The 14,941-nt window shown below is 51.6% G+C and overlaps 1 long non-coding RNA gene across 4 annotated transcripts; it reads right to left on the bottom strand.

The window, feature by feature from the left end:
• Window positions 1–531: 531 nt before the first annotated feature.
• Window positions 532–14,935, bottom strand: LOC135419808 (uncharacterized). Of its 4 annotated transcripts, none has more exons than XR_010433158.1 (3): window positions 7,545–14,935; window positions 2,445–2,620; window positions 532–2,312 (listed from the first exon to the last, which is right to left on the bottom strand). It is a non-coding gene; the product is annotated as an uncharacterized LOC135419808 (long non-coding RNA). The 4 variants fall into 4 exon arrangements; XR_010433159.1 differs by lacking the exon at window positions 7,545–14,935 and having other exon boundaries at window positions 532–1,959; window positions 2,261–2,312; window positions 2,445–4,552; XR_010433157.1 differs by lacking the exon at window positions 7,545–14,935 and adding an exon at window positions 3,220–4,552.
• Window positions 14,936–14,941: the final 6 nt, after the last annotated feature.

Here is a 14,941-nt window from a genome sequence, read left to right as displayed (position 1 = left end):
GTCCTTCCAGCTCAGCACATTCTGTGATTCTGTGATTGTTACCACACCAAATTTATTTCTGCCTTTTGGGCTGCAGGGGCCAGGGCTGCTTTGCTGCTCTCCAGGACTTTTACATCTCTCCATGATCTGCTGGAACACAGAGGCCAAAGATACTGTTCCTGGACACAGAAACCCATCTCCACATCTGCCCCCCCAGGCTGCCCTGGGAAGCCTTTTTGCTCCCTCCTGACCCATCTGTGCCAGGGAAGTGCCCCAGGCAGCGTTTTGTGGAGCACTTGGACACACGTGCTGGTGACAAGTGTGGCACAAGGGCTGGCTCTTGTGACTGAGCTGGGAAAGGTTCCCTGAGGTTCCCCACATTGCAGCTCATCAGCCTGTGCCTCCCAATGGAATGTCTCCTGGAGGCTCCTCAGCAGAGCAGGCACGTGACGGGCCCTTCACTGCAGCACTCACTGCATGCACACAGCAGCACTAATGAGGGGGGTCAGGGCCCTCACCCAGCTCGTGGAACCGGGGCTTTCTCGTCCCTGCTTCATACAGAGGCACAATAATTGTGTGTATTTCAAAACCACATTATGGCTCTTACAGCAGTGCATGAAATCTTCCCTCCTCCAGCCTCCTGGAGCAGCAGGAATGAATCCCTCACCTCACACGGGGTTGATTTTTCACAGATGTTTCCAGTGCCCTCTGAGAGCAGGAGATGCAGCAGTTCAAGAGGAGCAGCAGATCAGGTGATTCCCCTGAGACGCTGTCACACCTTCAGCTGAGCTCCCTGGCCCTGAGGGGTTCTGTGCTGGGATGGCCAAAGGCTACAGGAGTCAGACCCCTGTGAGGAGGCTGCTCTTGTGGTGCTCCCTTGACTCGTGGCATCATCCCCAGCCCTGGCCAACACCTAAATCTGGAGCTGCAGACCCACAGAATCCCAGGATGGGTTGGGTTGGAAGAGACCTTAAAGCTCATTTCATTCCACCCCCTGCCATGGGCAGGGACACCTTCCACTGTCCCAGGTTGCTCCCAGCCCTGTCCAACCTGGCCTTGGACACTTCCAGGGATCCAGGGGCAGCCACAGCTTCTCTGGGCAACCTGTGCCCAGCCAGCAGCCTGTGTGGGTGCACTCAGCAAACCCCTCTCCAGCAGTGACCAGGGAGCCACCATGACCAGCCCTCCCAGGGACACACCACGTGGTCCTGCTGGATGTTCCCTTGTGGGACTGGTGCCACCCCATGATGATCTCCTCGGGTTCCACAGCTTCCCATGACTCCCTGAATTCCCTTCCAAAGCCCTTCAGGGAGCAATTGTGGGATCCTGAGCCTGTTGGAGATGCCAACACTTGTTTTGTCAGGATGGTTCAAATATGGCATGTGCCAAATTAACTACATTTTGCTCAGCGGTGGCACCAGCCAGGCCTGATGGGGGCATGGAACTGTGCTTGTAAATAATGGTGTGGAGAGGTAGAAGCTGGAATTAAGCTGGAATTACATCCCTTCAGACGGGCATTCCATGAGGGACAGAACGGGACGTGCTCAGTGGAATGCTGAGAGCACTTACACTGCTAAACCCAGCATTAGAACAGCTCACAAACATTGCTGCCCTGCTCTCTGCAGTCTAAATGGGAGCTCTGGGAGCCCAAAAAGGTGGGAGCTGGGGGAAAACCAGCCACTTCCTGGATGCTACTGATGTCTCTGAGGGAATGCAGCTCCCACAGAAGCAGCAGGTCAGTGTGTGGCAACAAGAGGAACCAGCTGGGACCTCCCCAGCTCCCAGGACATCCAACCTGCAGCAACATGGGACTCCTCGTGCTTCCCCTGGACAGAAACTGCCTGAGGGATACAAATCCAGCTGGGACCTGAGCATGCCCCAAGGTCAGGGAGAGGAGACTCTTTGCACTGTGCTCCAGTGGCTCTTGTGGTGTCATCTCCAGCTCCACCTTCTCCAGCAGCACCCGCTGCCTTCAGGGACCTGGGGAAACATGGAAGATAGGAAAATACATTCTTAATTCCAGTCATAAACCTGCCCAGAAGGTTGGGATGGAGGCAACCAGTGATGGCATCGGGGCAAAATGACATATTTGCAGCGGGAGGGCAACGGGGGAGGAATTTTTTGGCAAGGCTGCTCAGAATCCGTGGCATCCTCACCGGGAGCATCAGGATTTCTGCTGCTAATTCCCAACGTTGCAGCAAATACAGGGGGGTTGTAGCATTACATGTGCTCTCAGGGGACAACTCTCTAGCCAGGAAAGAGTGGCAAGTGAAATCCAAACCTCCTGCTGCCTCCTCTGAGTCTCTGGAGCCTCTGCAGTGTGTCCAAGTGTGCTGGGAAGGCAAAAGAAAACAAGGACTAGTGGGATACCATCCAGTGGATTGGGTTTTGGAGGAGTAGGCTGGAAAATAACCTTTCAAATGCAAAGGTCCCCTGCTGCAGAACTGTGCCCTCACACCTCTTACCTGGGAACTGGTTTTGAGTTTCAGCTTTTTGTTGATTCAGCAGATGTTGCTGGGTTTGAGCAGATGGGTCTGTGGGGCTTCTTCCCCCTCAGTCCTGGAGTCTTCCCACATGAGAGCACAGTGGGCAGCCCCAACACACTTCTCCATAAAGAACAGGCAGTGCTGCTTCCCTAAAACTGATGGAAATTTGCAGAAGTCAAGATTTTTATTTAAAATCGGGGGGGGGGGGGGGGGGGGAGTGTCCCCACATGAAAATATCCACTTTTTCCCTCTGTGATTTTTCTAGTTGTAAAGAACTGTGAGCAAAGAACAAATAAGCCCAAGGAGGGTCTGATGGATTGGGAAAGAAGGGAGATTTCAGGAACTCCAGATCCCTGTGGTCGCTCAGAGTTCTGTGGGGACATGAAATGAGGAGTCAGCTGGGAATTCCACCCAGTCCTGGTGCTTCTGGCCTACTTATGATGGGGTTAATTCCAGTGACAGTCATTGCCTGCAAGCTTAGGGACAGCCCCAAACATCCCTGGGTTAAGGGCTGGCAAGGTGGAGCTGTCAGCCCACCCAGCAGGCAGCATTTCCCTCTTTGTCCCTGTTTCCATCCCCTCACTCTGCTCCTGTCTCCTTGCAGCCTTTCTGGACCCTCCTTGCTCTGCCTTCCCTGTGTCCTCAGCACCCCTGGGCACATCCAGCTGGTTCCCCAGGACTCCTGGGGCACTCCAAGGGCTGTTTGTCCCCACAGCTGGGTGGGGTGTCCAGCTTTTGCTGCAGTGAATGGCACCTGGAAATGCTCCTCAAAGGACTGGGACGGTCTCAGGGCCCATCACTGTGGCCAAATACACTGACTGGGAAAAGGTGGAGCTTCCTCCTGCTTCTTCCCAGCTCTGCTCTCTGGATTTCCTCTGGAAATGCTCCCACTGAGGGAGCCAGAAGACCTTAAAAACAAGGAGAAGCAACAGGTCTGCCACTCAGCACAACAAAAACATGGGCACACACACATCCCTTCACCACACTGGCACTGCAGGAGGGATCCAGCAACAAAGAGCAAACCTGGGAGCACTTCCCAGGCCTCTCTGTGCAGCACAACCCCCCCATCCATACAATGGGAACAGTGACACTTCCCCCCCAGCTGTAGGACATGAACAGTGCAAGGGGATAATTGTGAATTTGGTGAAAATTAGGCATTTTGTGTCCCGAGTCAGTGCCATGTATTAACAAAGCCCATAAACCCCCAAAGATTGGAGGTTTGACAACATCAAAAGCTTGCTGAGAAATAACCTGTTCCTCTGCTCCAAGGTTCATACTCCAGAGATTGCTTTCTCTGGCTGCAGAGACAATATTTCATGGAGTGGGGATATCTGGAGTGAGCCCTCTTGGGACTTGGACTGAAAAAAAAAACCCATTCAGTGCACTGAAGCATTTTATAACTGAGCTCCAGTGCAAGTCAATGCCAGGCCCTCACTCAGAGCCAGGAGAAGTCGAGGGGCACGTGTGTGGCACAGCCCAGCTGTGCCCAGCCCTGGGGTGACATGTGCTGGTGTTAACCAATCCAAAGACCTCAGGGCCCCTCAGTACACCAGCAAATGAAAGATCATGAAGCAAATAAAGATTTTGAAGAGCATTCTGATTTTAAGCTCAGTTCCTCCGAGTTTAAGGCAACAGCAGCAATGGTTGTTGTTACTGTAGAAAAGGAGAATTAAATCTGGAGGATGGCACTGGAATAGTTTGTGGGCTGCTCTGACTGTTCAGAAGTACAAACAATCCTCTTGGCTGCCAAATATTTCCTGTGCCCCTCAGACCTCCCTGCTGGGGGGAAACCTCTCTCCATCCAACACTGGAGACAAACAACAGCTACTGGGGACAGACAACAAATTCTGGGGCTGATCAGCCTGGAGAGGAGAAGGTGTGGACACCTCACAGCACCTTCCAGGATCTGAAGGGGCTACAGGGAAACTGGAGAGAGACCCTTCATCAGGAACTGGAGTAAGAGGACAAGGAGTAAAGGGTTCAAAGTGAAAGAGGGGAAATTTAGGTTAAATATATGGAAGGAATCCTTCCCTGGGAGGCTGGGGAGGCCCTGGCACAGGTTGCCCAGAGAAGCTGTGGCTGCCCCTGGATCCTTGGAAGTGTCCAAGGCCAGGTTGGAGGGGGCTTGGAGCAGCCTGGGTTGGTGGAAGGTGTCCCTGCCCATGGCAGGGAGTGGGACTGGATGAACTTTGAGGTCCCTCCCAACCCAATCCATCCTGGGATTCTGTAATTCTATGATTTGAGCCAACCACTCTCACAATTACAAATAAAAGTCTCTCTCCTGAGCCCCTTCTCTCTTTATTCACCTTCTGAGGAGCTCTGCACCCTGCCTGGGTCAAAACCACCTCCAGGGAAGAGTTCCCTAATGCCATCAAGCAACCCTTGCATAGTCAGAGGGGAGGATTCGCAGCACCAAACCTGAAGCCTCAAATAGCAGCCCAATTATACTCTTTACTGGTGCAGCTCCAGGAGTATCCAGACAAACCACGGGCAAGCAGAGTAATTTGATCCTGATATGCCTGTCTAAACAGCAGAGAGCTCTTCAGTGCTGTTCTCCCTCGCTTGTTAATTTAACGCTTGATATATAGGAAAAATTAGAATTAAAATGTACCCGGCTGCTTCCTTCATTCCTGATTCCATTTAGGAATATCTCCAATCTCCCCGCAAAAAAAAAAAATGAGCTAAACTGCTCTGAGACATTTCAGAGCCTGTATTTTATTTTTAGACAAGCCTGTGTGACTTAGGATCCTGAAGTGCCAGGGAGTTTGCACGGCTCTGACGGCAGCGCCCATCACATCCAAATCCCAGCGCTGCCACGGGGGGAGAGGCAGGGCCCTGCTGCTTCCACTCATGGAATGGGTTGGGTTGGAAGGCTCCTTAAAGCCCACCCAGTGCCACCCCCTGCCATGGGCAGGGACACCTTCCACGGGCAGGGACACCTTCCACTAGCCCAGGTTGCTCCAAGCCCCGTCCAACCTGGCCTTGGACACTTCCAGGGATCCAGGGGCAGCCACAGCTTCTCTGGGCACCCTGTGCCAGTGGGTGGGCAAGCTCTCGAAGGACCAGCAGGACATGGACCTCTGCAAGACAACCAGCAAGGTGGGGCTGAATCCCAAAGGACAAATGGCTGGAATCAGCTGGCTCTGAGGGGACACACGGAGCGTGGGCTGCTCCCTCAGCCATGGGGCAGTGAGGAAAGCAAACCAGGTGTGCTGGGCTCGGGACCCAGCAGCCTCCCTCCCCCTTCCCCGAGCTCTCCCCGCAGCAGCCACGAGCACGTGGTGCCTGGAGAAGGGGCTGAAGAGGCAGAGGCTCTGGGAGGCTCTGGGAGGCTCTGCTGGAGGTTCTGCTGCCTCTGCGAGAGGGGAAGGCGAGGACTGCACTGGCCCCTCATTAATCCCAGGAGCTGCAGAGCTCGGGCACCACGTGAGAAAGTGCGAACTTGCACACCCACGGCAAGCCCGGATCCTTCAGAGGCACTTCTGGGTTTGCTTATTAAAAAAATCAATTCTTGGGCTGGAGACAAAACAAAAGAACCGCTTCGGTTTGAAGCCTCGTGCAAGAGCCCCACGAGGGGCCGCAGGTGAGTGTTAGTTGGCTGTGCCACAGGGAAGGGAATTCCAGGATACTCAGGGCCCTCTCCACAGCTTTGTTTTTCCCGTGGCCCACAAAGCAAATGGAGAGGTTTCAGCTTGGAGAGCCCGTGGTGGGGATGGGGGGTGAGGAATGAAACCCTTCCCTTTGAAAAGCCCCGGAGTTACAGCTTTGCCGGGGAGAAAACGCGTTCCCTGCACTCACTGGGAGGGCAAAGGCACAGGGAAGAAGGGAAGAGAGAGAGAGAGGAGGGAAAGAGGCAGTGAGAAAGTTCTGCATTTAATCCAGATGAGCCAAATGCAGGGGAGGGAGCCCTGAACAGAGATTTCTGCTTGCCCTGACCCAAACACAGGGTAGAGTGTGAGGCAGGCAGGTGAAGAGGTTTGGCTGTGTTTTCAGTGCAGCAGGAGAGCAGGAGCTGTGCAGAAACATGTCCCCCAGTGCCTCCAAATGAATCATGGAGATCACGGGAGAAATGGGATCCTGGGAGAGGTGTGGAAGGACAATGACCAGGGAATGCTTTATTGTCAAAACCTTGCACTGCAAAAAGTGATAAACCTAGGTTGGGGAGATAAAAAAATAGCGTTGGGACAGATAGGTAAAAATTCTGAGTCAGTCAAGTGATTACTCAATCAACTGATCAAGTGTTTGATCAATAAAAGAGAGAGGAGGACTGTGCCAAGGACTGGCAACGAGGAAGGTGATAAAAGGAAGGGACAAAGGCTGGGAGAAATGTCTTTTAAGAAATGCCTGAATACTCCACAGTGCCTCCTCTCAAATAAGCAGCAATCCCTAAGCATCCCCTAATCATTCTGGGAATGATTCCACAGTGTCCACTTGCTCTGGGCAGCACTAAATTGTCCAGGAAACACCCATTTTTAAGAGCACTGAAAGTTTTCTGTATTTCTGGGGCAGACACCCCTTTATTGGAGGATACTGCCAGTGTGTGCCCTGAGAAAAGCTGGTACAGCCACATGAAATTATCACTTGGACATGTCAGCCCGACCTCAATCTGAAGTATTTCCTTCTCTGCAAAGGTAAAGGAAAAGATCCACGGATGTCCAAGCACCTCGGGAGCTGGGCAGGGCGTCACATTGATGCCCAAGAAATGAGGACCAGGTCTGGGTGCTGGTGCTGCAGGGAACTGGTGACTCCCCAGGGTGCCCCAGCAGGGATGGGCTTGGCTGCAAAGATCTGCAGCACCTTGTGACATGGGGAAGGGGAAGGGAAGGAAATCCGTGGGGGTCGGAACACGGCCCCAAGTGATCACCACAAGGATGAGCAATTAGTGATAAATCCCAAATCTACAACTGTTACCTCCTTCAAGCACAGAAGGAGGCCAAGTGGTTAAACTCCACTGGCCTGTGTGCACAGAACTGAGCTCTGCTTCATCCCAAACCACACACCCCAGCCCAGAGTCCCAGCTTTGTCTGGGTCAAAGTCCCAACGACAGAAAAACAGGAGTTCAAAGCTCACACAACTCACCAGCAGGAGTGTTGGCCCAGGGGATGCTGGCAGGGTATCCAGGCTGGGGATCCATGAGCTGCTGTGTCACTGGGGATCCATGAGCTGCTGTGTCACTGGGGATCCATGAGCTGCTGTGTCACCAGGGCTGGGCACTCTCTGACTCTGCCTCACTCCCACGGGACTGGGGGAACTGGGATTTCCCCGAGTCTGTTCCCATCCATGCTGGCACGAGGGAACCTCCAGCCTCCCAAACACCAGCTACCACAACAAGACCAGGCTCATGGACATCAAGCTCAAAGCAAAGCAAGAAAGTTTGCAAACCAAGCAAGCAAGCAAGGAAACAAGCCTGAACATTTGTAAATACGTCACAAATAGATCTGTCCCTCCCTGAGCAACGAGCATCAACCACAGAGCCACAGAGGCACAGAATGCCTTGGGTTGGAAAGGTCCTTAAAGATCATGTCATTCCAACCCCCTGCCATGGCCAGAGACACATTCCAGCTAAAACACAGCCCCCCAAAAGCTCTGATGTTGAACACAACTGAAGGTCCGACCTGCCCATGGTCAATACGTGGTTCCCGACAAGCTCCCCTTGCAAAACCAGCATGGGCTCAACTTCCTCAGCTTTCTTACAATTCAAATTCAGCAATTTCAAGGAGCATTGGAAGTTTCTCAGACAAGGTTTCCCTCTCTTCCTTTTCCTTTCTTTCTCTGCTCTGTCACAGCCTCCAGCAGGTGCTGCTGGGAGGGATGGAGGAAGTGTGAAGAGGGTGAGCAAATAGGAACCCGTGTTAGGCTCTCAAGGCAGGGATGATTAATTTGCAGTTAACATCCATTCCCTTCATTATCCCTTCATCAAAGCCTGACAAATGTGAAAACAACAATGAAAAATAGAAATTAATAGGAGTATTAGCACTGGCTGCAACCTGCTATAGATTTAATCCCCACAAAAGAGCATAAGGGTGTGTTACATCTTCTTTCTTTGTAATGGCCTCATATCCACCCTCCTGTCCTTGGGCATAAATCTATTTAAATTTAAAGAGATCTGTTTATATACATGTGTGGGGGGGGTGTCTGTACATGTGTAGGTGGAGGGGTGGAGGGGAAGGTTTTCTCCTCACTTATCAATTCTCTAAACTAAAGCTCATATACAGTTTGACCTTCTGGATGGTTTCTCTCCAGGCAGAGGCTGCTCCCAGTACCCCTGAAAGGGAAGGGACCTGTGGGACCCCAGTTGGTCCCACCCTGATGGTTCACCCTCATGGAGGAGCACAGAGAGAAACACGCTGATGCCACTGAGCACCATCTGCCCCCGGGAGAGAAGGCATCAGAGCAACTCCTCATTCTAATCTGCACCTCCTTCTCATGCTTTGGGATGCAGCTGCTTGGCTGGGAAGGTGCTTGTGGCCAGAACATCCTGGAGATCTCCCGGAGGGGCTGCGGAAAACGGAGGCTCCCCCATTTCTCTGTGGGCATCTCCTCCAGCCCTGCAGCCACTTGGACATGAACATGTGGGCTGGGAGGCCAAGGGGTGGTTAAAAAGTTATGGTAAAGCACGTCCAGGCCAAACCTCTGCAGTACCTCGAGTCAGATCGTGTTGCCACAATGGAGTGGAAAATCCAGGATGGGGAATTGTCCAGGTGTTTGTAAACCCTCAAGAGAAAACTCAGGAGCTGTAAGGAAAGGGGGAATTTCAGTCGCTGCTGCTTTCCTCACTGAAACCCTCTTGAAAGAAACGTTGTGAAAAGAGCTCCTCATCAACCCTTCAAGGTGACCTGCAAATGAAGAAAAATGGGTTTGTGGCCTTATTTTTGGCTGAGTTATGAAGGCCTGAGAAGTTGGCAGGGATTCGAAGCAACGCTGGGATTTAATTTTTTTCCCCTATTTTTCTATCTTTTTTTTTTAATTTTTTTTTTTCCAGTTAGAAATTTAGTTTTTGTCTTCTCTGGCATTCTGTGGCCAGGGAGAGAACAAGTGAAATCAAACCACCACAAGGGAGTGATGCTGGTACGTCCAAGAGAAGGACTTGTAGTCACACCACCTCCAGCTTGTCTCCAGAGGAGGAGAGGGAATACTTTTGGCTGCAGGGGGATTATTTCCAGGTAGAAGAGAAATCATTTGTTTGGCTTCTGTTGTCCTCAACTTACTGTTCTAAGGAAATCTTGGGTGAAAGTAAGGCTCTGATAAAGATCTAATTCCCTTTTTCCTTTCACTGCCTGCTGGGGGAGTTCCCGTGTGAGTGGGGCTGGATGGAGAAGAAGGAGAGGTGGAAAAACCCTTGTCTATGTCAGGGAAAAAAAAATGCCTCGTGTTAATAGCTCACAGGGAAGGAAGGAGGCAGGCATTAAAATGCCTACCTGGAAATTTGGAGGAATTAGAAACAATTAAACACTCAAACCCAGAGGTCTGTAACCTTGCTGGAAAAAAAAAACAGCGAAGAAAGTCTGGATGTGTTAGTGCAGCTACAGATAAAAGATAAACCGGGAAAAATAAAATTTGGGTGATCAGGGAGTGAAGGGCAGTTTAGTCCCTCACAGCAGAGGAGCAGGGAGTGAAGGGCAGTTTAGTCCCTCACAGCAGAGGGGGTCTGGATTGGGAAGCTTTGCTGGGGAACAGCACGAGGACCACAGGACCACGAGGACAGAGCTCATCACGGACGGGTGACGGAGACCCAGCTCAGCCCTCGGGGACACAGAGCTCATCAGTGATGGACAGAACCCCCTCTGCCTCCTGGGTGTCCTCAGAGGTGGCCTCTGGTGCTGCCTCCCCCTCCCTGCCCGTCCCACCAGGCAGTGCCAGTGCCAGCCCTCGGCTGCCCCGCGGGTGACGAGCGGCAGCTCCGTGTTTCCCGTGTTTGCAGCCTCATTGCAGAGCTGAGATCATTTGAGCCACCAGGACCTGACCCTGCTCCCCTGGGAGACCCAAAATGTGTCACCATTGTCCCTCACAGGGAGGGTCTGAGCACTGGTGGCACCACATCTGACCTCTCTGGGCAAGCCCTGCCAGTGCCAGACTCCCAGATCAGCTCCGAGCGCCAGCTGGAGCATCCCAAAAAACCTTTTACATTGCTCTCAACCTGATTTGCCCTCCAACACCACTGCCACAAAACAGCTGGGTCCACACCTTGCTGGGAATGGAGATCCCTGGTTTTCCAGAGGCCTTGTGGGGTTAGAGAGATTGGACACCAAACCTGTCACCAACAGAGACACTCAGTGGGACAGTGTGAAGGACTGTCCACACTTGTAAGAGAAAGGAGTAAAAAATACCTGATTTAACTGAATTTCATTTTTTTCATTTTGAATTTTTTAATCATTGCTCTTGGGGAGATGTGTCCATCGTTTCTTGCTCCTAAAGCCCTCACTTATTTCTATGCCAATTTGATGGCTTTTTTCACCAATCTAAACTTTTCCTGCTGCAAACCAGCAGGCTGGATCCTGGCTGGAAGCTCTAGACAAGCAGTGACAGCAAAAGGCTGGGTGCTCCCAGGGCTTCCTAACAGGGATCTGCTCTGCTGTGTGGTCCCAGCTTCTCAAGCTTTTGCCCTCTCCACGCAGCCTGAGAAATGTGAGGGTGCAAAAAACAACCATGGGAAGAGCTCATGGGATGAGAGACTGAGGAAGAAGGTTGGGGAGAGCATCAGGCAGAGCCCACTGTTGCCTATTTATCCCCCTAGACATGCAGTTTGCCTTATTTTACACAGACATCATTTGTAAAATCCAAAAATAAAGTGATTTACTCACCCCCCTGGCAGTGATGCCACACAGGAGTTCTTGGAGCACCACGGAGGAGTGGAGTGACACCGCCGAGGAAAGAGCTGGGCAGCAGCTGGACCCCTTTCCATGGCCCAGGAGTTGGGGGATCATCCAGGGTAAGAAAAAAACAAATTAAGCAGCACCCTGAAAATTGCTCAAATGGGTCATTAGACAAAAGCGTGGGACACCAGCACAGCCAGGATGTGACCACCTCTGATTTCCAACAGAAACAAGGATGTGAGTCCCCGACGGGTCAACAGGAAAGGGGAGCCGGGCTGGGCCTCCTCCAGGACCTTCTCTCTTGAGAACCACAAGAGCAACGAGATCCTCCAAAAAGCACAAGTCCCAAATCAAAAGTCAAACCACTACTAAAGGAAAGGCATGAACAAGATCTAAAACTCTGCTACCCAGAGGTATTAAGCTGTTGGAACTAAACCTGCCTTATTCCCCGCTAGTGGTTGCATTTTAAGGGAACCTTTTAAAAGGATTATCTTGAGGAACTCTCTTTCAACAGCCTTTCCTTTCCGAGTCCTTGGTGGTGATAGCACTGTTAATTGTGCTGTGATGTGACTGTGTGTTTGTGCAGGTGGGGTTGGGAGCACGAGGCAGGAGCAGCGTTTCAGGTGTCGCTGCGGGTGCGAGCGCGGGCACTGCAGCCTTTGATGTGGCTCAGGGCTGCGTGGGGGACCTGCGCAGGGCAGGGATCCACCTGCCTTGTCACCAGCTCCTTTGATCTGGGGGTGATTGGCTGCTGCCTTTATTTATACCTGGAGTTTTGAAAAAGGCTGGCGAGGACCCCCCCCCGAGCGCCGGCTGAGGCGGCCGCGAGGAAAATTCCGTGCGGATCCATATCCGTATCTAGCTGGAGATAAAGACATATATTTTATCTGTATAGAGAGGTATTTCCATATCTGGCAGTCTCTCTATTTACCTGCTCTTGACAATAAAAGAAGCAACTTCTTACACAGCTGTTGCTACTACATTCAAACCAGAAAAAGAAGTTATTCCACACCCCTCCACTTCCAGCCTCGGCGAAGGTCTCCGGGAAACGCCGGGTGGTTCAGCAGCCTCTGGCTTTGGGAACACGGGCTCGTCCTCCTTGGAACTATTCCTGAGAGGAAGGGCCGTCACGCCGGGAGCACGGGAAGAAAGAAGTCACCTCTGTCCCCACCGGGAAGAGCTCAGCCGGGGGGGGGGGGTTGTTTTAATCCTTGGAGGTGTTAACGAGAGGGGTTTGCCCTCCAGTCACTACTCCTAAAAGGGAAATTAAACCTCAGATTTAAATACCGTCCGAAACGCAGAATAACACAGCCGTGGCCCCTGGATTCGGGAGGTTGGAGGCCGCCGGGCTGACTCGAAATATCGACACCAATACACGACCCAAAATACGAGCCACTGCCATCCAGCACCGTATGTGCCTCTCCGCTCCCAAAGGACACTTGGGGAAATATTTTCTGCTTAAATCCAAAGGCTCTGCTCCAGTTCAGAGGGATGTTGCCTTTGCATGTGCGTGGGCACCACATATATCGTGCATATCTCCGGCACGCACAGCCTGGGTGTGTGTTTAAATCTGTGTCCGTGCACTTGGGATATATGAATGCTGTAAATATCTGTACAATATGTGTATATTTTTATTTTAGAGGCAGAGAATGAACTGTTTGTATCACAGAAGCACAGAGACGCAGCACATACATGTTGAGCACACAAACTCCGCTCTCTCTCTGTTAGATATATATACATATAGACACATATAGAACATCTATGTTGCATATATTATTCAGAGATATACACAGACATTTTTTTTTCCTCCCAACTAAACCATTTTCTTTTTCGTTTTGCTAATTTGCTCAAAGTCTGTAGCATAAAATAGGAGCTGGTGAGGGGGGGGAGAAGGGAAACTTCACTTTACCTACTTCTAGCTGAATCTCATCTCATTTCTGGTTTGGTTTTTTTTTTAAGGAAACTTCATTGTATATTCTAGAAAAGTATATTGGTGGGGTAGGTTTACCAGAGGCAGAGAGAATGTGCAGGGAGTGAGAAAGTGAATTGATGGATGGATGGTTAAATGAATATAAATGAACTGATACCTTTACAGGAAAATAACATTTCTTTTCTTTTTTTTTTTTTTTTATTCTATAGATCAGTGGGTTTTGTATCTGTAATTCTTTCATATCAGCAAAGAGGAAATAAACTCCCATGTAAATCATTTTCCCCCCATCTGGAAGCATATTAAAAGCATGCCTTTTTTTTTTTTTTTTTCTTTTAAGCAGAGCCTTTTTTTCCCCCTATTTGCTTATCGGTTCATCCACCATTACATTTTAAATGAAATTGCAAGACCCCCCTCTCCTCCTTTCCTCCCCCCCTCCCGCCTCCCAAATTCCGGGCTGATGTCGGAAAGAGGGAATCAGCCTCTCCCATGCTTTAGAATAACTGACCTAGATTCAATTACAGATAGACCCGGCGGAGAGGACGGCACCTCGCTGCCTTCTCAGGGGGCTCTTAAAAAGGGAAAGAAAAAAAAAAAAAAAGGGCAGAAAATAGGAAAATTAAACACCCCCAAAAAGAGGGGAGGGGGAGATGGGGGGGAGCGGATAAACAGCCGGTTCCCACCGAGCGCTGCGGCCGCTCGAGCATCCCCGGCCCCGCCGCGGCCCCGCAGCGCCCGCACCGACGGCGCGACCCCGCCGCTGTCCCGCCGCCAGGGCAGGGGGTTGCCCCCTCCTCCCGGCCGTGTTTTTGGGGGGCCCGCTTTCCAAAGGGCAGCTTTTGGGAGGGGGGAGAGTCTCCCGGTTCTCCGCGCCGCCTCCCGGGCTGGAGCGAGGGGACCCCGCGGGAGGAGCGCGGAGCATCGCGGCTCTCGCTCCCTCCTTCCCGCCCTCCCCCGGCACCCAGCGGGGGTCGGGGGGTCCCACGCGGACCCTCCCCGGTCCCGGGGGGCTGCGGCCGCACGGGGAGGGAGGAGAGGGGGGGCTCGGGGGCCGGCAAGGCGCCTTGTTTCATTTCCAAGTGGGACCGGGGCCGCTCCAGGACGCGCCGCTCGCAAATATAATCTTCATATTCAGTTCAATGGAGTCTCCTTATAATTTACAGCGGAGAGATAAGGCTGGAGGATGCAATGAAAAAAAAATCTGAAGTCATCCTCTCCCCCCCTGTACTGCGCTGCACCTTGGGCAGCGGAGCAGAATCCAGAATCTCAACTTCTCCCGACATATGTTTCCAGCAGATAAGTAAACAATCTGGACGTGAAATGAAAATTTTAATTAATGCAGTAATGCTATTACACCTCAAGTGTGCAAATCCCATTGCCTTGCACTGTGACAATGGGTGGGGAGGAGGAAAGAAAGCAGACAGACAACAAACCACAAGCAAATTCTAATCTGGGTTTTGCTTTTCACTCGGCTCCAATTGTTTTCATAGTTTGTTTCCTTTGAATTAATCTCATCCTTATATTTCAATAATTACCAGCTACTCATCTCTTCCCCTCTTTTTCTCACCCACTCAAAGAGCCGGCTCCCGCTCCCTCGCTCTCCTCTTTTAAATTGGGATCAACCTGGATTTAATTTCGGGGCTTTTAGGCGTACACATGTTGCCTTGTTGCAGTGCGGACCTGCACGGACCCTGCACGTTATTTCTTGTTTCGCTTTCCGAGCGCGGAGCGTTCAG

This window comes from Pseudopipra pipra, chromosome 10, assembly GCF_036250125.1.
Source record: "Pseudopipra pipra isolate bDixPip1 chromosome 10, bDixPip1.hap1, whole genome shotgun sequence".
In the NCBI taxonomy this organism is placed as follows: Eukaryota; Metazoa; Chordata; class Aves; order Passeriformes; family Pipridae; genus Pseudopipra; species Pseudopipra pipra.
The sequence above is the reverse complement of the archived record's forward strand: the minus strand, read 5'-3'. Positions and strand labels throughout refer to the sequence as shown.